Raw genomic sequence first — 25,290 nt, forward strand, 5'->3', positions numbered from 1 at the left:
GGAGAACCTGACTCCGTGCTCCCCCCAGGTGCTGTTAGTGGTACTGAAGGGAGTAGACTAACAACTGCGTAAAACGATCAGGAAGCACTAGCAAACTGTGGGTATAGCAACAGTGGGAGACCTTGGCAAGAGCGAAGGGTCATAGAATTCGATGAACTGGTGGAGGGAACTGGAGTACACCCTGGGCAATATATTACTTATGCCAAGGTGGTCCGGCTGGTGAGAGATACGTGGCCTGAGCCGGTACTGAAAGACCAGCCTGATGCGACTGTTGAAACAATATATGATATCTCGGAGGGAGGACATGAGGTCTCCCGAATCTATGAACTCCTGATGTCCAGAGTGGGGAAGAAGGTATTGCAATTGCGGAGGGACTGAGAGGAGGAGGTAGGGATACCCAGGCAGGACGGGATGTGGGAGAGAGCCCAAACATACCACAAAAAAGTGTCCAGGAATGCGAGGTTGCGGCAGATCCAATTATATGTAACCCACAGAGCATATATGACCCCCAAAGAGTCCCTAGATTTAAAAACACAGGAATACAAGCTTGCCCTAAATGCGGAGAAGAGAATGCTGGGATAGTGCATATGTTCTGGGCATGCCCGGAGATTGGGAAATTCTGGGGCAAAATCAACCAACGACTAGCCAAGAAGGGAATCCGGCTGGACGAGGAATCAGTGTGGGCATGTATGGTGGGGGGTTTTATGAGACCTCGCAGCCTGAGGCATGTAAGCAAACTCAAGGACCTGGCCTACATACTGGCCAGCGTAGAATTGCCATGGGATGAAAGGCGAGCCATAGACCAAGAATAGAGGTGTGGTGGAGAGACCTACTGAAATGGGCAGAGGTGGAAACAGCTGTATGGCATGAGGCGACTAATAGATGGGGGAGGAGGAAGCGGAAACTCTAATGGCATGGAGACTCTTGTTAGCCACACTGCAAGGGTCCACCCAGGACGGGCCAGAGGAACAGAATTCCTCTAGTGATACAAGAAGACAAGGAACCTCCGGAAGACATCACAGCATTGGAAGAGGGAGAGGGAGAGTAGGCTCGAGTTGGGGGGATGGTTGAGGGAGGGCAAGAATAGACTAAAGTGAATGTGTTATATAATGTTGGATTGTGGTTATTTGTTTTTTTGTTCTGTTGTGTTGTTATATAAACAATAAAAACATTTTTTTTAAAGTATCCTTTTCAAAGCACAATGCTGGTTAGTTGTTGTATGTAGATCTACAGACAACTATATCTAAAACCTAAAACAATCGTGCTGCTGCCCCATGATCGTTAGGCAGAAACCTGTGCAGTTCCCTCTGGGACCACTGCAAAAGATTTCGGACTACAGGTGTTTGGCAGTAAACCCACTTGGTAGCAGTCTGTACCACACAGATTCACTTGGTAGCTGTGGCTGAGCAGTCAGACTTCCATCAAGAAGAGTTAGGCAGTATACAGAGTATTCACAATAGGTCAAAAGAACACAGTAGAACAAGTAAACACTGACCAGGGCTTGGTGTAAAAGAGATATAATTATTTATTTTAAACCACATCTAGAAAAACACACAGGCACTAATAGTAAGCAATTCAAAAACATGGTCACTAAAAGATATACACTCCCTTAAAAGAATATTAGACAAGTCTTAAGTAAAGCCCCAATTATTTTCAGACAGCGGTGAGCACTTAACGTAGATGGCACTCTAATAATTTGTTTGAAAAGGGAGAGAAAAGCAGAGAATAAACCGAAACAGATCCCAACACTTTTTCCAGAACACAACAAGAGAGGAAGGCAAAGTAACACCGTGTGTTTAGAGTCAGTAGGCCGGATCCACTTTAAGAGGATGAAACGAATTGTGTCCAAGGGGTTATTATTACCTTGTAGCAATCTTTAGAAAGGGAGGCCTGGCGGACACGGTACCTTAAAGTGGTGAGAATACTCCAGCGGGGGCAGTTGTTCCTGGCAGCGGATGCAAGTTGGTGCTTCGTCCGGGGGAAGAGAGGATCTCGTCGGGGAGGAAGACAGGAGTCTGTTGCACTGCCAGGGAAGAAACCAGCCGCGGAGTTTCTCAGCTAAAAGGAGCAGTCCTTTAGTTTGCGGTCCAGTGGTAAGTGGCTATCCGGTTGCCGGGGTGCTTGGCACGGGCAATTCAACCACTTAGCCGGTCGGGGGTGCGAAGAGAAGAAGGTAAACTGGTTGTGCCCACCAGTCAGGGGAAGAAGCCTCTCCAGCCAGGAGATCTTCTCTGTCGTTGGGAAGTGGTGAGTCGGTTCCGCAGGGCTCCACCGGTGGTGTCGTCGTGGTAGGTCGGCTCAGCTTCTCCCTCATCGGATTCTCAGGTCCTGTGGCGACTTCTGAAGTTCCAGTCCCCAAAATCCCTGCTTTTATGCAGCATACCCCCATTCACTCAGCCTAGCTGTCAATCAAACATGCTAGGTGGTGAGCCGGCCGGCTCACCACTTGGGCCAATCACACAAGAGTGCGACTTGAGTTACCAAGGTAACTCAGTCCAGGGTGCCTAAACCCCCTCCCACACCCCCCCGTGGTACCCAGACAGAGTGGCACCACTTTTGGAGGCTTCCGTGGAGAAGCCCGCCAAAAAGTGGAACAAAGGGCTCGACTTGGGTTGGATTCACAGAAGAGAGCACAAACGCCATTTTAGAATCGAGTCTTGGCAAAAAATACTAACCGGTGAATTAATATTAATTAAATAAACCGGCGGTATGTTCGAGGCTATGAGAATTAAATAATTCAAGTTGGTAGCCTCGAACAATGGGAAAATCCCATAGGAATATATTCGCGGTCGAATATAAAAAGTAGTATACACTGCCACCAGCCAAAACTCGATCAGGGGGGACGGAGACGTGCCCCCTCGACTAACAGACCTCCGGGCAATCGAATTGCCCCGACCAGTACGTCCACAATATGATGGTTTGTACTGGTTTCTGTTAATAATTTGGGACTAGTAAAGCCAATGGTGACTTTACATGCCCTGGGAGACAGTAGTCAGTCACAGGGTATGGAGTCTATGGTGGGGTGTCACTATGACACCCCGGTGTCACTGCACGGAGGGTGCTGTGTAACACACATAGTAAAAACACATGAGACCCTATGGAGTAAAGGACCCCATAGTCCATAAAACACATTAACAGTCAAAGGAACACCATAAATCATGTCCAAGAGTGGGAGAAAAAGAGTCTCACTCTTGGCAGGAGAAAAAAACAAACTCCAGAAATCCAGCAAAGCTGCTGGGGAACTCACTAGGTTAGGAAATTCAGCCTAAAGAGAGAATTCTCCCTAACAATGATTCATATCACGGATGTCAAAATACGTTATTCAACGCTGTCTTTTCAGTGGCTCTTCAACATCTCAGAAACAGACATCTCTATAAAGCACACCATAACTGGCGCTGGTGAAAAATGCTATGGACAATATTAGTTGGACGGCTACGCAGTGGTTCAGGGAGTGGGCTTACATTGATAATTATTATGAACATCAGGGCATACGCTTTCATATGGAACACATTGAGGAAAACCCTGCTCGGCAGCTGTTGGCAAAATGATGCCTTAATCCTGTGTGGGGTAAATTTGCACAAAGAGTTAATTTGCCCAACACATCCATCATTCCAGACCCTGATGTGCTTCACGCCTTTCTATTTTATAATTCTTATGACGTGAATGGTTGCGTGTTCAAAGGTGATGAACCGACTTGTCTGTGCTGGTGCTATTCCATGGAATATCAAACATCTTCAGACAACACAAACATATTCATAGCAGTGTTCACAACCGCTCACACACTCGTAAAACTGTTTGGTGTGATGGAACAATTACAAGAGTGCATTCTTTATCATGATACTGATAGCATTATTTTTGTCAGCCGCCCTGGGAATGTCAATCTGCCCACCAGCAATTATCTAGGGGATCTAACTTCAGAGCTAGCTACCGGCACATACATTGTGGAGATTGCATCCGCTTGCCCCAAAACATACGCCTATCGCACATCTATAGGAACCGTCTGCATTAAAGTAAAAGGTATAATGTTAAAAATTAACAACACGGCCGCAATACATTTTGATAGTTTGAAAGAGCTGGTGCAATCCTTAATACAAAAAGATGTGTGTAACAACCCACAATCCATCATTGTTACACATCTGGGTATAGTGCGCAATAAAAAAAAATGTGGGATATTGTCACTGTCACTCTACAAAAGGCGCTTAGTGTTGTGTCTGATACCGGGCGGATTGATGCATCCCTTATGGCTATTGACTATTTGGGGTATTAAACTCTTACCCACCTCAAACTATTCCACAGTGACCCTGACATCTCACTATCTCTAAATAATCTACGCCACATAAATGACGCATCCGTCCTAAGTGAGTGTCTGAATGTCTGAGAGTGGGGTATTTGAAAGTGCATGTTTTACACTTATTATTACCATCAGATTGTCACGGAACATCTGACGGCCTCTGCAGCTTTCTCCAGCCAGGCGACTGCCTGGGTCCAATCCTTCCTAGCCGACCGAACCACCCGGGTCTTCTCACCGGGGGCTTCAGCCCACCCCATCCCCATCCTCTGTGGCATCCCACAAGGTTTGTGCATCTCGCCGACCTTATAAAATATCATCACAAAGCTATTCGACCGCCTTGATAACCTGGGTGTCACATGCACAAATTATGCTGACGATACCCAGGTTCTCATCACCCTATCAGGTTGCTATGAAGAGGACTCCATACGGATCAACAACCTCTACCTGGAGATCCAAGCCTGGATGGCAGAACACAGCTTATGCCTCAACGACGAGAAAACCAAGCTCCTTCTCGTTGGCTCCCAACCACGGCTAAACAAACTGGACCCCCGTTACGCTTCTATTAACATAGACGTTAACCTAATCATTGTGGCCAAAGAAATTAACACTCTAGGGGTTTATCTAGATTCCACACTCTCGCTCAAAAAACAGGTGAACGCCACAGCCTCCTCCACAGCTTATACAAATAAGCTCATCAATGCCTGCAAAGCCTTCCTCTCGCCTTCAAGCTGCATTACACTAGCCAGAGCGCTAGTGCTCTCTAAAATACACTACTGCAGCACTCTCTTTCTTGGCACCTCAGAACGCAATTTGAACAAACTGCAGGTGTTGCGGAATAATGCCCTCAGGGCAGCGCTGAGTATCCCGTTGCACTCAAACATCTCCAGCTTCAGATAAGATGCCCATTGGCTCCTTGTATGAGACTAAATCACCCTTAAATCTCTCGTCATCGTCCACAAATGCCTCTCTAATGATGCCCCCAAATATTTGGCAGACAAGTTCAACAAACACACTTCAACCAGATCAACCAGAATGTTGTACTCTCACTGCGTATCCATCCCCAAATTCTCCCTAAAAAAAGCAGGCGACTCCAGCTTCCTGGTCCTAGCCGCCAAACAATGGAACGCTATACCATTGAACCTTAAAGCAGAACCATCCTTTTGGACCTTAAGAGCAAAAAGTAAGTCCTGGCTCACCAACAAGAACTCCACCATTGTCTGGCGCACTAATCACTGTACTATGTCTTTATTCTGTTGTAACATGCTCTAAGTCTCCGGCGCCCAGTTACCTAAGGGTTCGGGGCGCGGTATAAATAAAGAAACTAAACTAAACTCTCTGTATTTGTAAAGCTTTGACTCCTCCTCCCTAAACTCCTCCTCACCTGGTTCTTCCAGAATCTCCTCCAACCTTACTGCTTCTTTCTTCTTCTTGATCCTTGTGCTTTCTACTTGCTTCTTCTCCTTCTTTTGACGTAGGTAGGGACGTGCTCCCTCGGTGGCCACCGTGATCTGGAATGATTACAGATCTGGGGGATACCCGAGGAGCACGCCCTTAACGCGGGGAAAAAGCCCAAAGGCAAAACACCCCGATGTGTGTTTCAATCCGTCTTCAGAAGTGGCGAGTTGTTGATGGAGTGCTGTCGCTTTAAGATTGGCTGACTGGGCGATTTTCTCTGCCGGCGGCAACACACGAATCATGAAGATGGGAAACAGGTGGGTTTTAGTTCTTATCCCTCCGGTGAGACGGGAAGGACCGATATACTAAGACCAACAGGTTCTGTGCAGCCTCACAATGTATCAGGTAGGAACCTCCATGAAGCAGAGCGGGAATTGTGAGGTTGGATGGAATGAAGAAGAGACGTTCCAAGCCTGGTTCCAGGTAAGTAGAAAGAAATGAAGCTACAGAATCCAGATGATGAGAGGATTAGAAAAAATAAAAGATAGAGAGAGATCAAAGGGACGGACAATACCGAGGAAGGCGGTACTAAGAACAGAGCGAGTAGGCTGAGAGAGCTTGCCGAGATAGACAGAAATACGGAAGACGCTTTAGTCACGAGAATGTTAACGCGTCGTGAAAGAAAGAACAGTGGAGAGACATAACCTTCACTTTACCTGAAAACCTGGAGGCACCGCACATGGGAAGTAGCGGAAAGATAGTACGAAAATAGGGAGAAAGGTAAGAAGTATAGAAAATTAGTACTGAGAGGCTAGTCGCTATGTAAGAGACTGGCAGCGCAAGTAACGATAGGAGATACAACGTGCAGAGCGCTTGTCTGATCTGTTGTTTATAGGTTCAGTCAGCCATCTTGGAAATTAACTAGACCGTCAACCTGGAACAGTCGAAACCATGCTAGTAGTACTTCCAATGGTGTGCGAACTTCCAGGGCTGGTGCATGACAGTATGCCCCCTTCGATACCTGCTTCCTCCCGGCTTCCCCGGGTATAGTCTATGGAACCGCTGTACAAGTCCGGGAGCATGCACATGAGATCTTGGTTCCCACGTTCAATCTGCAATGGGGTAGCCTTTCCAGTGGATTAGATATTGAAGAGTCCCTCCTCTGTAACGGGAATCGGCTATTCTGGCCACCTCATATTCTTCAGGTTCCGTGGGAGGAGCAGTGATCGCTCTTCAATGAGGTCTTTTATATGGATCTTCGTGATGTTTCTTAAGTAGCGAGGAATGAAAGACAGGGTGTATTTTCCATAGAGCCCAGGGTTACTTTAACTTGAAGGCTACCGGATTGATCTTGGACAGAATCCGGTAAGGGCCTATATATCTGGCAGCAAATTTTCCCATATGAGCCCAGCGAGGGAGATATCATGTGGATAGCCAAACAGAGTCTCTGGGTTTCCAAAGGGGATTGGGACTTTGTTTGGTATCTGCAAACATCTTGTATCTCTTCCGGCTGTCTTCCAATGCTTGTAGAGCTTCCTTGTGTGAGACCTTGAGGTCCGTTAGCATCCCTTCAATGGCTGGAGTGGTGGTCTTGATCCTTAGGGATACAGCTCCTGGTAAGTGGTGTCGATTGTACCCATAGGTACACTTGAAAGGGCTCATCTTGATCGCAGTATGATACGTGTTATTATATTCAAACTCAGCCATTGGTAGCAAGGTGGCCCAATTATCCTGCTCTCTGTTGCAAAAACAACGAAAGTACTGCTCTAAATTGGCATTCAGCCTCTCGGTCTGTCCATTTGATTGAGGGTGATACCCCGAAGACAGAGCCTTCTGTATACCTAGTTGGTGGCATAGTGTGTCCCAGAACTTGGAGGTGAATTGCGTACCTCTGTCAGAGATGATTGTCCGCGGTAAACCATGGAATCTTACAATCTCGTGGAGAAAGACGGTAGCCATCTCCGAGGGGGAGGGAACTCCAGGTAAGGCTATAAAGTGGGCCCACTTCGTGAAGGAATCGATTGTCGTTCTACCCTTGGAAGGGGGTAGCTCTACAATAAAGTCCATAGAAATATCTTACCTTGGACGTGAAGGGGACTGGGCTTCATGTAGGAGACCGAGGGTGCTGTGTCGAGGGGTCTTGTTGATGGCACAAGTAGAAACATAGGAGGTAATGTCCTTTTGCATAGATGGCCACCAAAAACTTCTGGACACCAGCTTGTCAGTTGCTTTTTCTCCTTTATGTCCTGCTAATGGAAGGTTGTGACAAAAGCTGATGGCTTGCTTCTGAAGAGTAGGCGTGGGAAGAAACAGTTCAGATTGGTGAAACCATTATCCGTCAACTTCTTGTAATTTATAAGTCTGCATTTCCTTATGTGTGCTATTCACTAATCCACTATGGACCTTTTGAAGAAAGAGGTTTGCTATTGTTTGAAAATGATGCATAGGTAGGATCATCTCCCTCTTTACTTCCGATAGCGCCTCCTCTGACCAACTTTGGGCTAATGCATCAGCAACACTGTTCTGAGATCCCGGGATATAAGTAATCTGGAAGTCAAAGTTAGAGAAATAGTATGCCCAGCGAGCATTCCCCGAGTTCCTGCACTCCATTTTTTGGAGTACCTTCAGGTTCCTATGGTCTGTACGGATTGTGAACTGCTGCGAAGCTCCTTGCAGAAGATGCCTCCATTCTTGACAGGCAGCTCGCATCGCCAATAGTTCCCTCTCAAGCACCGAATAGTTTCTTTCGCTTCCAGTCAAGGTGCGAGAGTAGTAAGCAACGGGGTGTTCAACCCCGTTACCATCCTCTTGTAACAAGACAGCTCCCAAGGTGGCCACCGAGGCATCTGTTTCCAGGACAAAAGGTCTATCCTGATCTGGCTGTGCTAGGACAGGTGCAGTGATGAAGTGTCTTTTTAAGTCTTGAACGCCTCCTGTGCTTCTATGCCCCAATGAAAAACCATGCCTTTCTTGAGGAGTGAAGTGATGGGCAAAACGAGGTCTGAGAATCTTGGAATGAATCTATGATAGAAATTCGCCAGACCTAGGAAGCGTTGGACTTCTTTAACAGAAGAAGGTTCCCCTTAGCCGACAAGATGAATCCAAGGTAAAGAACGTCTGATGCTTTGAAAAGGCACTTCTGCGGCTTAGCAAAGAGATGATTCTCTAATAATTTCCGTAGAACTTCGCTAACATGGACTCGATGTTCTTCCAAGGAAGGGGAGAAGATCAATATATCATCAAGATATACAACTACAGACACGTACAGCATATCGGCAAAAATCTTGTCCACAAATCTCTGGAACACTGCCGGGGCGTTCACCAATCCGAAAGGCATCACACAATACTCAAACAACCCCAGTGGTGTTCTGAAAGCGGTCTTCCATTTGTCACCGCTCTTGTTTCTTAACAAATGGTAGGCTCCTCGGAGGTCGAGTTTGGTGAAAACCTTTGAGTCTCTAACTGCCTCGAGGATATCTCGAATAGGTGGCATAGGATATCTGTCCCGGATGGTAATGCTATTCAAACCCCTGTAATCAATACATGGGCGCAGTTCCTTTGAGTCTTTCTTGGATATGAATAACAATGAAGCCCCTCCTGAAGACTTTGACGGTCAAATGAGTCCATTCTCCAAGTTAGGTGCGGGATACTCCTTCAACGCTTCCTTCTCAGTTAAGGACAATGGATACATCCGTCCAAACAGAAGAGAGGCTTCCTCTTTGAGATCTATTTTACAGTCCTCCTTTCGGTGAGGTGAGAGGAGTCTTGGGTTCATCTCTTCAAAGACCCTTGCAAAAGACCGGTAATGAACAGGTATGGAAGAAACCGAGATACTGGACGGTCCAGTAGAAAGGCGGGATAGGACTTCAATCTGGGAACACCTTCTACCCACACAATGTTCTCCGCAAAAGTCTGAGTCAAAACTTAGTTTGTTAGCAGTCCAATCAGTCCTGGGGTTGTGCCTTCTTAACCAAGAAACTCCCAATATCAGAGGGAAATGTGCCGCTCTTATGACATCAAAGCTGAGGGTCTCAACATGACGATTCATCTCTAATGTGACTGCAACTGTTTCCATAGTTATGGGTCCTGATGATAACGGGCGACCGTCCACGCCTTCAACTGGTACAGATCTGTTTTTCTCCCTAAGTGGGATTTGATTCTCCTGAGCCCAGGTCACATCTATGAAATTTCCCGCAGCACCACAATCAAGCATTGCCAATACAGAGAGGTTCTGCTTCTGTCCGTAGGGAAAGAATACTTGAAACATCATTAAACGATTATCTTCTATTCCTTCGTTAGTGGATCTGGTAAGGTTGCAAGGGTTTGGGCGGTCGTCCCCATGGTCTCTCTTGCATAAACCTGGGGTCTGGCGTTTCCCTGTCGTTTAGAGGGAACTTCAGGACAGTCCTTTAGGGTGTGTTTAGAGGAACCGCAGTACATAGAGAGGTTCAGATCTTGTCTTCGCCTTCTTTCGGCCTTGGTTAAGGGTCCCCTAGTTGATCCTATCTGCATAGGTTCTTCCCGTGTGGGATGTTCCCTTTGTCCTTGAAGGGGGCTATACCGTAGTAGAGGACCTCTTCCTTTTCTCCGTTCCGCCCGTCTTTCCTGAAGACGGAATTCGATCTGAAGGACTAGAGTAACCAGTTCCTGGAAGCTGTTTGGACAAGCCACTAAGGCCAGTTCACCCTTCAGCTCCTCGTATAACCCTCTTTTGAAAATGGTTTGTTGTGCCGTCTCCGGCCATCCTGCGGATACCGCCAGACCATGGAACTGCGCAATGTAACTCTGCAGGTCCTGATTCCCTTGTTTAACATCGAGAAAGGCGTCATATTTACAGTACCGGACCTCTGGGCGTTCTAACCGGTTCTTGAAACCCTGGCAAATAGGGTATAGTCATTAACCAAGGGATCTTGGCTAGGGAGCGGAGGGGTAGCCCAGGCCAGGGCACTTCCAGTTAAATTGGATATGATAAATCCAACACGAGCCCTTTCTGACTCGAAGGCTCGAGGCCTAAAGGAGAAATACACTGAGCAAGCATCTAGGAACTCCTTAATCGTCTTGGGGTTTCCTTCATACTTGCCGTATGTAAACGGCATTGGCGGTAAATCATCCTTGCCTGCATCCCTGGCTGCGGCCTTCTGGCAACGAAGAAGGTTCTCGGCATGAAGGGCTTGCATTTCCGCTCGGAGTCCTTGTATGGTATTACACCTCTCTTGGAACTGCTCTAGAGATTCCATGGGTTCACTTGGGCATTGTATACTGTCAAGCTTTGACTCCTCCTCCCCAAACTCCTCCTCACCTGGTTCTTCCAGAATCTCCTCCATTCTTGCTGCTTCTTTCTTCTCTTGATCCTTGTGCTTTCTACTGGCTTCTTCTCCTTCTTTTGACATAGGTAGGGACGCGCTCCCTCGGTGGCCACCGTGATCTGAAATGATTACAGATCTTGGGGATACCCGAGGAGCACCCCCTTAACGCGGGGAAAAAGCCCAAAGGCAAAAAACCCTGATGTGTGTTTCAATCCGTCTCCAGAAGTGGCAAGTTGTTGAAGGAGTGCTGTCGCTTTAAGATTGGCTGACTGGGAGATTTTCTCTGCCGGCTGCAACACACGAATCGTGTAGATGGGAAACAGGCGGGTTTCAGTTCTTATCCCTCCGGTGAGACGGGAAGGACCGATATACGAAGACCAACAGGTTCTGTGCAGCCTCACAATGTATCAGGTAGGAACCTCTGTGAAGTGGAGCGGGAATTGTGAGGTCGGATGGAACGAAGAAGAGACGTTCCAAGCTTGGTTCCAGGTAAGTAGAAAGAAACGAAGCTACAGAATACAGATGATGAGAGGATTAGAAAAAATAAAAGATAGAGCGAGATCAAAGAGACGGACAATACCGAGGAAGGCGGTACTAAGAACAGAGCGAGTAGGCTGAGAGAGGTTACCGAGACAGAAATACGGAAGACGCGTTAGTCATGAGAATGTTAACGCGTCGTGAAAGAAAGAACAGTGGAGAGACATAACCTTCACCTTACCTGAAAACCTAGAGGCACCGCACGTGAGAAGTAGCGGAAAGATAGTACGAAAATAGGTAGAATGGTAAGAAGTATAGAAAATTAGGAGAGGCTAGTCGCTATGTAACAGACTGGCAGCGCACGTAACGATAGGAGATACAATGCGCAGAGCGCTGGTTTTATCTGTTGTTTATAGGTTCAGTCAGCCATCTTGGAAATGAACTAGACCATCAACATGGAACAGTCGAAACCATGCTAGTAGTACTTCCAATGGTGTACGAACGTCCAGGGCTTGTGCATGACAGTATTGTACTGTTTGTGCATAACCTTTTTTTCATTATGTATTAAATATATCTTTTTATAAATAAAGTGTTTGTTCAAAATCACAAAACAGTCTGGTTCTTTATTACGTATTCCTCTTTATTATATATAATAACACCTTGATGGTTTTAAAAAAAATGTAATTTTATTCAGAAGTGTAATGCTGGGCTGTGACGGGGCAACCATTTTTAGAGAAACTGTTTTAAATCCCACAGTGTAAGTTAAGACACAAGCTAAAACTCTGGTGGTGTTTTAAAAAAAAAAAATTTATTTTCACAGGTGATGTTACAAGCTCTCAATACCCATTTGTCATAATATATTTTTGACAGCTTAAGGCCAGACATTTTTACCTCATAACGATCAACATAAATACACAATCAGTTTTTAAGAACAACAGATTTTTATTCATATTTAAAACAGCAATTTTTATTCAAAATAAATTCACATTAAAATACTAGAGCAATCTGCCCTGTTATACAATCCATAATACATGTGATTACCAGCCAAACACATTGCACGCCACCACTTCGATAAGCAAACATGTTACATTCCATTAGGCGCCCAATTATATATACTTTGTACCCGCCCAGTTGGGAACAGTTTTTTCATTGATGTTTCTAACACCCACTGGACACATGCGTCTAAACTGCTACATTTTCAAAAGCGGATTATTTACCGCTTCTATACCCCATAATGTTTTAGACATGCATCGCTCAGTCCCCATGCCAATCTTTATCGGTGTCGCCGGCTGCTTCAAGCACAGGAAATCTACTAAATGTATAGGTCTTAACACGAAACATATTTTAAATAGCAAATTATCCATGTAAGCTTTTTCCAAACATTCATGAGCATCCTGCAGAGGATCATCAATTTTATATCTGTAGCAACATCTGTAAACGTGTTGTTTTAAACAAACCTCAGTCACTATGGCCGTAATCCCCTGGGTGGCACGAATATTAGCGTGAAGAGGTGCCGTCATGGTCATATCGTCTCCATTAGGGTAATACATTCATTCCACAGACTGTTTTTCCCCGGGCTTTCAATTCATTTTGAACAGCAAGCACAATGAATAATAGCAGTGTCTTTAAGGCTATTGGTCTCCATCAGTTATAGACAGGCCTTACACAGGCTACTTTCAAAATACCCTAGGTTTTCAAGTTGCTTTGAACAGTGGGCACAATAAATATTAATAGTCTCTGCTGCAGACTGGTTCTCTTCACCCATGCACACATGAACCTGTTTTTCATCAAGGCTCAGGGGGGGCTGAAGCAGTCTTTGGCATCATGGTCACATCGCCTGCAGAGTCATAGATTCCTTGTCTTCAAAGCTTGCACTGAACAGGGATGATTGCTCCAAAACCACATCATCATTATCCCAAAACTTTTCGGGTTCATAGCCAGCTATTAAATCCTGAACATCTTCCATCCCATCATACACTGTAAAACATTTAGAAATATGACTATCCTCATAACCCCTGGGGCTTCCAGGGGGTGTTTTACGCTCATCGTAACTGTAGCTGTTCATAATCATTGGTTCCTTGATAGCCACTGGAAAGCTGAAAGAGCAACCATGTTTCCCAGGCCTGCCACAAAGGCTACATATCCGGGTGTAAGCCACTCCCCCCATGACATCCTAGCCTTTGGGCCGTGTCTTTAGATGAAAATGAATTCTATACATTGGGATTCTTGAAATATATAAAATGGAGATAAAAATTATTGGGGTTGAATAAAATTGCTATCAAAAACTTTGGGGCGCTTATCAATTTGATATAAAATGTATATCCACTTCCTATCACCCCAGGACGGAACCCCTGTGTGATGTCATCACCGCATCACTCTATGAAACCCTGGAATCACAGTCTGTGTCTTCAGAGCTCACTTCACTCTTGGAAACATTGACAAGAGACGGTCACAGATGCTCCCATCTATATATAGATTTAATATAAAATGTGTATTCACTTTATATCAAAACTGATATAAAATAGAAGACACTTTATAGCTAATATACATTTGATATAAAATTGATATTCAACATCTTTGATATCCTTTTTATGTCAAATTTATATTCAAAGGACATCAAAAGGGGGAGGGACTAAGACCAGGAGCAGGGGCATGACCACCTGTCAAAATATAACATTGTGCAAAAGGGGACCCGTTCTACTACTAACTACTGTCACCAAACAAGCTCATCAGTGAAGTTTCACCCTTGCGTCTAACCTTACAGGGTTGATTTTTTCTGGTCATTAATGGCCCTCATTGGGGGTTGCCATAAAACCCACTGGTAGACAGCAAGTTTCCAGGAACCCCATAAAAGCCGTACTGCCGCCTGATATCCCAGTGCCACCAGGATATCACAAGTTGCAGTGGTAACGGTTAATCCCCATTTCCATAGAAATGAGGACACAGAAGCACCAGCGCCATTGCTAACGGTGCCGGTGCTTACGTGACAACCTTGCCGGTAGGGTCATGAAAACCCGGCAGGTTTAGGCCTACTGGGTGATCCGTGGCCCCTACTGGCATCGTTGTAGTATGGCAGTCCAGAAGGGTGCTGGTATGTTGCTACCGGCACCCTAATTTCCAGACCGGCATACTTGTAATGAGACCCATTGCATCACATAAAATACAAGCTGTCTGGACATATTTATTTTAGTGTAATAATCAGTTGTACAACTATGTAATTGCTTAGAATTAAGTCATTTTTTGAGCATTTCTACTGAATGCATAGTCTATAAAACATGTATCTGAGTTTTTTAAATGTCCTTGGATACCGTAGCTTCTGGCAAAAAAGATTTCATTTTACTATAACGTTTTGAAAAAGACTTGTAGACTCTTTGTTTTATACAACAGCAGCAGTGTCACATTTCTTTCTCCGCGTTTGGATCACAAGAAATAAATGTGCAGAATGTTACTGACCAATCCCATGCATCAATTTCTAGCAATGTGGCGTGTCCTGAATAAACAGGTTTGCTATTAAAACTGAGCAGAGTAGGACCCCGTAGAAATGCAGACATCAAGTTCCTCCTAAATATCAAAATGGCGATAGATAAATAGCAAGCTGCAAGTGCACCGTAAAAACTGCCATCCTTGTGATCTGGGTGGGAGGGCTCTGTTGTTTGGGGAAGGTACTTGTTGTGATGAGCTGTGTGGATTTGTCACGGACGTGTGTGTAATGTGTGTTTTTTTTAATGTTCTTGGTGCTATTAGATCCGACATCCTCGGTGGAATGTCAATCTGAGGATCTCAAATTTGAATAAGATTCTCAAATGTCTACTCCATGACATTTCTTTCCTGTCATGTGCAAGATTGTACTGTGCCTTAACCAGCATCCATTTTTGCAGAGCTAGTGTCATTGTGTGCACCTTCACACCATAGGTGTTGTCACTTGAGAAGATATGCAAGAACAGTTTTTGAATCTGCTTTATCAAGTACCAAAGGTCATTTTGATGTATAGGAATATGGGCACTGCAACGTGCTTACAGTGTTGGACGATGTGCCAGTGTTTCTACAAGATGCATAGTGTGGGGGCGTTGCTAGGGGGGCGCTAAGGGGGCTATAGCCCCTGATCTTTTGGTTGTAGCCCCGGATAGAATCTCAGGAGCTACAGCCAAAAGACTAGCTAGCCCCCAGTCCCAATAGTTTCGACATCAGCTTAACCCCGAGTCTTTTCCAAACCTAGCAACTCCCCTGTGTGGAACTATGCATCGCGATGATAGTGTTGCTAGTGTGCGTGGCTTTTGAGTTTGCGTTTACATGCACTTTTACAGTTAATTTCTTCATACGGCTATGGGTGCAATCGATAGACTCAAATATGTTAGGCATGCCCTCTATTACATCAAAACAACCAGGGCCGGCCTTGTCAGCGGCAGCCCCCCGGGCAGTTGTGGCACCCCTTTAGCCCCCAGCATGCCCCTGGTCAATGCTGGGGGGAGGGCTCTAATGTTTTGCTTAACTCCCTTCCCCATATTGTTATTAACCCCTTAAGGGGCAGGCTATTATGCAAGTTTATGCAAAAAGGACAAGCATACTCGTCCTTGGCACTTGTGTGCCCCGTTCCAGGGCTGGAAAGCCCAGCGCCAGCACCAGAGCGGGCACATTTGATTTCAATAGCGTGCCTGTCGCGCATTCTCCCACTACGGCAGCTTGGGGCAGCCCTTGAAAGACTCCCCCGAGAAGGCGTGGTGGGGGCAAATGGCACCACAGGCTGTTGCCAACCCGGTGGCCCTGGCCTAAGGCCGGCACTGAGAGCAACCATTGGTGTTTGGGGAATACTGATTGCATGAGTGCAATGGGTTCAAAGAATCAGTGTCCTGGAAGATTGTTCTTAGCAGGATGTACAATGTTGTGCCATTATTTGTGTTGTGTTCCCCTCTCTCTTGGTGTAATTTCAGTCTGAAATGCTACTCAATGGCTGTGAGGAACTTAAGGATAAACGTAAGCATGAATATATTTAAGGCATGGAATGTCTAGCATTGTATGTCTAAGATGTCTACCGGGTCTATCGTGCCAACCCTCTGCTTCCTCGTGAGATGCGTACTGGCCACTGTGCATGTGTGGACAAATGGATCCTATGTGTGAGTTGATTCTGATCCTATTCATGATATCCAGCATAATGAAGTGTGCTGATGGCTTCAAAGCATCAACACAGCTTTGTGCATGGGATCCTAGTTAGGAGCATCTTTAACATGGCCTAATGTTGGTGTCAATGTGTCCTTTTTGGAGCTAAATACAAATGTCACACAAGTGATGATAGAAAACTATGTAGCAGTGCAAATACCAAGTTCTGCATTTGAGCAAAGGTAACGGAGTGCAGTGAAATTATTCACAAATCTTCTTTATGGTTTTGTTCAACTTTCTCTGAACACTGTGAAGTGGTTGGCCCAATATTAGCTGCAGCATGCTACAGTCATTGGGCCTCATTACGAATCAGGCGGTCCGGAAATAACGGTGGCGATAAACCCGCCACCACCGTTGTTTCCGGACCGCCTGATCCCGACTCCTGCAGGCGGGAGGTGATGTTCCCGCCAGGTTTGACCTGGCAGGTTTAACACCGCCCGCCTGCAGGCGGCCGAGGAAACACCGGCAGCATTACGAGATGCTGCCGGTGTTTCCATGATCCCCATTCCCATTGAGTCCCACAGGAGGTTTTACCGCCTTGGTTACCGCCAGACTCGTGATGAGGCCCACTATGTAACCAGTATCTGGGGCTCTGCTACCTTTTGTAAGCAAACAGTTGGAGTATATTTTGATGTGGGTTGATATTGTGGTCCATCTTGTCTATCCCTCCAGGGCAATATGAAGACATTGGCTCATTTGTTGGCTAGGTTAACATGTATTTGATTTTGATCTACTATTGAATGTGTCTTCCTTCCATTATGTGCACAATTGCCAGTCTCTTTGTTGAGCTATGAATGCTGCCTTGCTGGCCTCCACTCCTCTAGTTCATTCTGCGGTTCGAAGTGCAGCCTTCTGCAAAGAAGACAGATGAACATGTCTATTGTATCTGGTTTCGAGTGCCATGTGTGGATGAGATGCTGTGTGTGCAGTGTTTGGGTGTTCTGGTCATCCAGGCTCGTGAGAATTCTGAGCATGTGTGTGATGCATTAAAAGGTCCACGCATACCACATAGGTCTGATCTGGCGTGAAAGAGGATGGCCGCTGGGTGTTCTCTCTGTTTTAAAACTGGGATGGGAGTAATTGGATTTCTGTACCATATGCATAATAAAGATATGTGTTTTTTTCTAAATCCTGACCTCTGCATCTTTGTGTCTCCAGGGGTCGGACTTCATTTTAACACATTTCGTTTTGCCCTTGGTGATGAAAGTGGAATTTCTGTCTAGGATTGATTGACATTTTCCGGACTACGTAAGCAATTTCATACTGGATGCAGTGAGTTGATAATACAGAATCAGGATTTTCTTCACGCGAAACATGTGTGGTCAACCTCGCAAAACAACAGCCTTTCAATGCTGCTCTTTCTAACTCAAGAAAATATTGACAAATTATCCAATTTGTTCAGTATAACAATCAACATATTTTTGAGTTACCCCACACTAAGTCCTGTTTATGGGTGTTACAAAAGGTAAACTCAACCTACCTCAGAGCATACTCGGACGTGAATGATGACATCACTTGCCCACATCCCCTTAAAAGTTATATGTGGAAACTCAGTGTACAACAATGCATGTGCCACGTGAAAACGCAGCATTCAGTGGCTAGCGCCATCTGTGAATCCTGGCACATCACATTTCAGAGCTTCTGCCAAGGTCAGATTCTCCGCCTTATTGACGTCATCAGCCCTGCGAGTTGTTCCGCAGCCCCAATGATAATGTCTCCTTTCCGGTGCCTTAGGCGGGCTTCCTTAGATTCAGAGCTCCCAGGGTTCCCCACATCATGCATGTGTAGCGCATCCATTCCGGGTAGTTTCTTGGCATTCTGGGACTTGGGGTTCTGGAATGGGTACAAAGAAAAAAACAGGACTGCATGGCCCAGTCGCGGAGGTTCCATGTCTTAAAATTGCGGCAAAAATGGCTGTGCATAAAGAATATGGTGGCAAAAATGCTGTTTTGCCTCCACAATCATGTAAAGGATACGGGGGACACCTCCGCAACCCCCGGACCCCTTAAATGGTATAATGCGGTACACGTTGAACGGATCAAACCACAGCATTTTTGCAGCAATTTTTTTTTTTTTTACCGGCGCCATTTTTGCCGCGATTGTATTACCTGATACCGTCACAGAGGCCATTTGGACACTGGAGAGCTATGTTGATCCACTTAACCAGCACCTCAGAAGGGTGGGCCACACAAGTGCGTTTTAGTGTTTACAAATCATCCTCACTAGGTAGAGGAAGTCAAAGATATCAACTATTTGACACATCATTATTTGTTCCTCTTACACTATTGCCAATTCCGGTGTTATCTCCACAGCTGCTGGAAAGTTTGGGTTGATCATGTTTTCATTTGAAAAGCTGTCCTTTTCATTTTGGCTCACGCTTTTTTAATTGGTGCATTGCATCTTTGTTCAGCTACAGTGAAGTATGAAAATCCTTTCACCGGCGTTAAACACCATCTGCTGCACTCTACCCGCCTCATTTGCAAAAGAATAGTAAACTTGTCTGTTTCCCACTCCATGTCATTTGAAAAGAAGGACCTGCGGATATGCCTACCTAGATAGTGCTAGGTGTGCTGAAACATCTATAATGGCGGAATGGATATTGCATTTGAGAATAAAGACCGGATCCTCCAGCTCTTGACGCTCCAGCAGAAGTATACAAAAGAACTGGGCACTGTTCGCAAAGCAATGTTTCTGGCAGCAAATGCATCTCCAGACAGGTAAATCTGCAAATTGCACCTTCCGTAAATTGCTCCTGATTCACAAAACTTGTAAAAAAAAAAAAAGGTCATTTTTGGCAAGGCGCACTTAAAACTTGGCTGCCTGCAACTGAAGGTGTGGGGGGGGGGGTTGTACCCCCCCAGACACACCCACTTTGCAAAGTGTAAATGGGTGTGTCTGGAGCAGTGGCATATCAAATGGGGGGTCAAAGCATGTTATTTTTTGCTCCCTGAGACCAGAACCTGTTCTTGTGAATCAGGTCCATTTGAGAGTGAAAAGTGTGGTAGGTCCAAATTGCGTGTGCCACATATGCAATTATTTGTGAATCACACGTGCGTGCACAATCTATAAGTGGCTACAGGGGCAATTTGAAGCTATTGTATTTTTTCTCCTGTAAACTGACTCGCAAAAGATAAACTAGGCTTAACTTTGGCCAAATTAAAATGTGCTGCTATCTGCAAAACCTGCTGATTCAGAAGCATATCCTAATACAGCAGGCAGAAAATGAGCATACGAAAAAGTATGTGGATCCGTACAGAAGACAAGTTGCTTATTGCCAAATTTCCATGTGGCGCAAAAGGCAGAAGTGTTAATGCCTGTCAAGACATCTTGCCACAAAATGAGCCTAGCAATGTGTTTACTCCCTCTCGCTCCCGGGATAGAGCTGAGTTTGCAGAGACAAGGTGGGATGACCCAGGAGGGGCCTGCTGTGGCTCTGCAGGAATCGAAAGTTCAGGAGAGATCAGGAGAGATGAGATGTGACAGTAGCCTGGGGGCTGAGGACTCTTGAGACTAGGGTTGAAGACGTTTTGTTGGCCGCATTATTTGAACATTTCTTTTGTAGTGTGGGGTGTCCCAAGGAGGGGGCAATGCCTTATTAGGATAGGAGTTCAAACCTTTTATTGGACTTTGATCTGCAAAGCTGTTGGGCATCTGGAACAGACCCCAATTTGTGCTGCCCGATCCTGACACATTTTACTACGGATCTTCCCTAATTATGTGTAGATGTTTCCGAGAAAATTAAGGCAATTGTCCAACCCAAACCCTAAGAAACATGACACTAGATACATAACTTTTACATGAAAGCTTTCATTGCCTGGAGTCACCCGCAGGCCTCATTGCGAGGGGGTCGTGTCACTGGTGGGCATGAAGTGTCTGCATGATTTTGGAACCATGCAGACCGTTCCGTTTTTCCCCATTGTGGGATGCCATTTGGCTTCATTGGGGAAAATGCAATATTACCGCCGCCTGTGATGCTTTTCCACAGAGGTAATTACCACCTCACAGGTGCGCTTTTTCAAAGATGGGTTCCAAAACATGGAGCAGTAAAACATGCAGTATTCAGAAATGCTGCATGTTTTACTATTGCTGCAGAATTTGTAATGATGCCCAACGTATTTTAAATCTTTATACATTTAGAAAAACACAAAATGACTTTGATAACTTTGCAGTGATCTGGTTCTTTTGCAGCTGAGATTTGAGCAGTGCCTGAAAGGAGAGTCAAGGTGAGTAGTGTGTGAGTAGTGCCAGGGTCGTGGGTGGTGGGTGTGTCACTAATGCAGGCAGTAGGGAGAGAGAGAGGGGGAAAGGGAGAAGGAGGGAAGTAGCGCTATGTAGCAATGGAGTTCATGAAAAGATTTGTTCCCATTAAGACAATGGACAAATGCAGTGGTGAAGCAAAGCGGTGCGCTCTGTTTGATTTGACATGGGTGCCTTGGTAAAAGGGAAAGGAGTAGGGTACGGTGGGATAGGGGAATTGGAGGTAATGAGGAATATGCATAAAAGGAAGCAGTTGTTTTAGGTTACTACACAGCATGAAACTTAATGGTGATGGGAACATGTAAAAGTTTGCCTTTTGTGTCTAGAGAAAAAAAACTCGACTTTTGCTTCTTTTGCAATTGTTACTATTAAGGTAGAGAATACTGCAGCTGCTGTACAAGCGTTGAGATTCTGACATGTTGAGATATGATTCCCCTTAGTAAGGACGCACTGCAGCACATCAGTGAAACCCCAAGGAGGCATCCTGCCTTCAAGGGTAAGTCAGCAGTACAACGTTCGGAAGTATCGCGCAAGAGACAGAGCTGGTTGTTATGAACACCCCACCAGCCAGGTAGCTGCTCGCCAGGACAGATCCAGCTGCCTGTGATCGAGAACACAGCATTTTGGTTGCTTGCCAGTCCAGAACGTAGAGGGACATAGCTTTTCAACCAACTGATACATCTGCTGCACTTGACATGGGAAAGTATACAGCAGAAACAGGAAGAGAGCTTGCTAGTACACGCAAAGAGGGCAGGGCTGCGAAGTGGGCAAGTTATGCCGGCTATTTATTTCTTTATGGATGAGATGGTGCTGACCTGCTTTGTCATGGATAGGGTGAAATCTATGTATACTCCTAAAGTCTTAACAGATGTGGATACCAGGATGATGGTTTTGTCTATGATGAAATTGGAGTAAAGTTTGTCCAGTTTGGCTAGTGTAGTTTTTTGACCTAGTATAATGATTTCAGTCTTACCCCATTGAGGCAAAGGCTGGTGGCCGCCATCCAAGCCTGGATGGTGGTGTAGATTGTGTGGAGTGCTTTGGCGTCTTTGTGGTAAACGCCAGAGAGTGGTAGGAGTACCCTGGTGTTGTCAGCGTAGTTCATATACGCGATACCCAGAGCATCAAGCTTGTCTAAGAGAGGCTTCGTAAACAAGTTGTATAAGGTGGGTGCTGTACAAGTGCCCTGTGGGACTCCACAATGGATGGTGGTTGGTGCTGTGTTAGCTATGTTTGAGAAGACCTTCATGGCCCTACCCTCCAAGAAGGAAGTGACCCAAAGTGCTGCTTCATTGGAGAAGTTGGCTGATTGTGTGAGATGTGAAGTGAGTGACTTATGGTCGACCAAGTCAAACGCAGCCGAAATGTCGAGGAGTAAGAGGAGGGCAGGCTTTCCTTTGTCCATAATTTGAGTGATCTGATTTTTTAGATCTACTAAGGCAGTTTCAGTGCCATGTCCTTTGCGAAAGCCGGATTGTCTAGTCCCAAGGATAGAATGGGCTTCAAGGAATTGTTGGATTTGACAGTGGGCGGCTTTGTCCAGGATCTTAAGGAGGAATGGCACAGTGGTTATGGGGCGGTAGTTGTTAGGTTGGGTAGGGCCTAGCGGTGGTTTTTTCAGAAGGGGGCATACCCATGCCTCTTTGAGGCTGGCATGAGTAATGCTGGTTCTAAAGGAGGCGCTGATCAAGGCTATAAGTATTGGAACCAGACTATCTGCGCACTCCTTAATGAGCTTCAGAGGACAAATGTCCCCCTTGCACATGGAGGGTTTTAGATTTTTGAGTATGTTAGTGACTTCAAGTTCTGGGGTGTGGTGAAAGGGGTTTTGTGCTAGAAGGGGTGGGGTGGTGCGACTGGTTGGCCCCTGAAAGATGGGGTAGTACATTGTGATTATCCTGGATTTTTTTTTGTAGGAGATTAATTTTGTCGAGCATAGCTGCTTGAATGCTAGCTCACCAAGCTTCATCTTTGATGATCTCGTCTGGGGTGTTAGCAGGGCTAACCAAGGTATACACAAAATCAGGACTCAAGTTGGGTATGGGTCTCCTGTGAATATGGGAGTTTATTTTATGAGTCTACACTCCTCTCAAGTCGACAGGTTTTGTCAACCATCACAATGTCCTGTTTGGACATGTTCCGACCGGGATGACCGATCCCGAACCCCTGCTCAAACATCATGTAAGCATGCACCGACATGTATTTTCTCCCTCTGTCACCACAGACCATCCCCACCATCATCAGGGAATGCCAACGACATTGCCCCTCTTCTAAGGCATGGACTCCGCAATAAAGCAACTTCACCCACATCAGCCTCAAGCCCATCTGCACCCCCTCACTGTCCACAACACAGATGTTGATGCTCGCCAACGTCCGCTCAGCTATCACCCATGCACAGACATCGCCAACCTCATCACCACACAAGACCTTGACACCCTCCTCATGACTGAAACCTGGCTGACGCCCACTTCCACCCACATCCTAGACGTCCTTGTCCCCAGTGGCTACAGCATCCAACATAGAGACTGACCGAACAAGAAAGGCAGAGGCCTCACAGTCATCCACAAGACCTCATGGCCATGCACCAGACTTGACATTGACAATATTGGCTCCTTTGAAGTCCTCTCCTGCCACTTGCTGCTCTCCTCAGTGGACACAGTCCCCTTCCATCTTATCTACAGTCCTACCAAACCCAACACCAACTTCATCTGAGTGTTCACCGACATGGTCACCACCATGTCCCTCGTGCATGTCAACATTTTCCTAGGTGACTTCAACCTTGCATGTAACAAGACCACTAAACTGATAAAGGAAGCTCTGCTCGGTCTTCTCAACACTCTCAGCCGCATGCAGCACACGAAAGACCCCACACTAGAAAGGTAACATCCTAGACCTAATCATCAGTGCACTGTCTTCCCTCCACTACAGCTTTCCTCTCCCTCTTGACTGGTCTGACCAACTAGCCATGCCTTTCAACATCCTGCACACCAACACAGTCAAGAACTCCCAGCAGAAACCCATTAGGCAAACCTTCAAGCCCTTCAAGAACTTACCAGTGGAAGCCCTCACGGAAGACCTCATCAATCGCCAGCTTAAATGGATCAAACACACCCAACTGAACTGTGACTCTCTACTGGAAGCACTCAACACCACCCTTTCAGCCTCCATCGACTGACAAACACCTCTGAAACAAAGCACCCGGAAACCAAAACCATCAGCACCTTGGTACATTCTCAAAGTCCTCACTTGATGAGGTGGAGTTGTCCTATTTCTGTGGCGCTTTCCCTATTTCCTTCTTCTTAAGCTTGGACTTGTCTTCAAGCCGATCCTTGAAGAGAGAAGGCCTGTCCTCTTCAGCCGCCACCACGGCTACCTATATGACCCCAATGGGAGCTTGGTGTGGTGGACTGGGAGGATAGGTCCAAAATCCAGAGGGAAAAGCACGGAGGCACAACACCCCTCTCATAGTAGAGCACCAGTCAGTGCAGCAAGCCAGAGCTCAATAGGACAACAGGAACAGTGACTGAAGAGTAGATTGAGGTTGGATGTAATACAGGGAAGGTAACGGGAAAATCCCAGAATCCGAGTACTCCAACAAACAGACAAGGTCCGGTAATTCGAAGTTACAAATATATATTGGGAAGATAAAGAAGTACTCTCCAATGATGAATCCGTCCGGAGAAAGGAGAGAGAGAGAGAGATCTTTAATGCAAACGAGGCAAGGAAGCAGCAGCAAGCGGAGAAAGGAGAATAGCGGGAGAGAGGACAGAAACAGGATCGGCGTCAGACGGTAACGAGGATGGCACTGCAAGGCAGTCTGGGCAGGAAACAAAGAGATAGCCAAGGAGTGATACTGTCATGAGCGCTACTCCCGAGGAGCCAAGACTGGCCCAGTGTCCCCGGAAGCAGTCTCATCATCCACACCCCCGGTTCCAGCAGTCCCCTACAGGGGCCCTTTGGACCATGTCCTGGCGCCTCTGGCGCCAGGCTCATAAGGAACCACAGTCTTAAAGTGTGCAGTAGTGATTGGGTGGACTTACCTGTGGCAGACCATGCTGCATACTCACCTAGAACAATCCAAGCTGGGTGAAGTCCCAGCCACTGGCTGGGAGGGACCAATACTCTGTTACAGGAACTCTTTTCTTACCTGGGTGGGGCTGATGCTAATCCTCTGACACTGGAACTCTTTTCTTACCAGGGTGAGGCTGGAGGAAGAATATGCACCAAAGCACTTCTCCACTATTTAAACCACGCCCGATAGAATTCACGTGCTTCGCGTTATTCTGCAACAGCAGCAGGGCACTGACCGAGTCGGCTCCTGCATTCCAGGTCCAGACACACCCTCAGCTTCTCGAGCAGCAACCTGTGGATGAAGAAAAGGCACAGGAACATCTACTCACCAGAATTCGG

The sequence above is a fragment of the Ambystoma mexicanum genome, chromosome 5q (genome assembly GCF_040938575.1).
Source record: "Ambystoma mexicanum isolate Mex_15411 chromosome 5q, UKY_AmexF1_1, whole genome shotgun sequence".
Taxonomy (NCBI): domain Eukaryota; kingdom Metazoa; phylum Chordata; class Amphibia; order Caudata; family Ambystomatidae; genus Ambystoma; species Ambystoma mexicanum.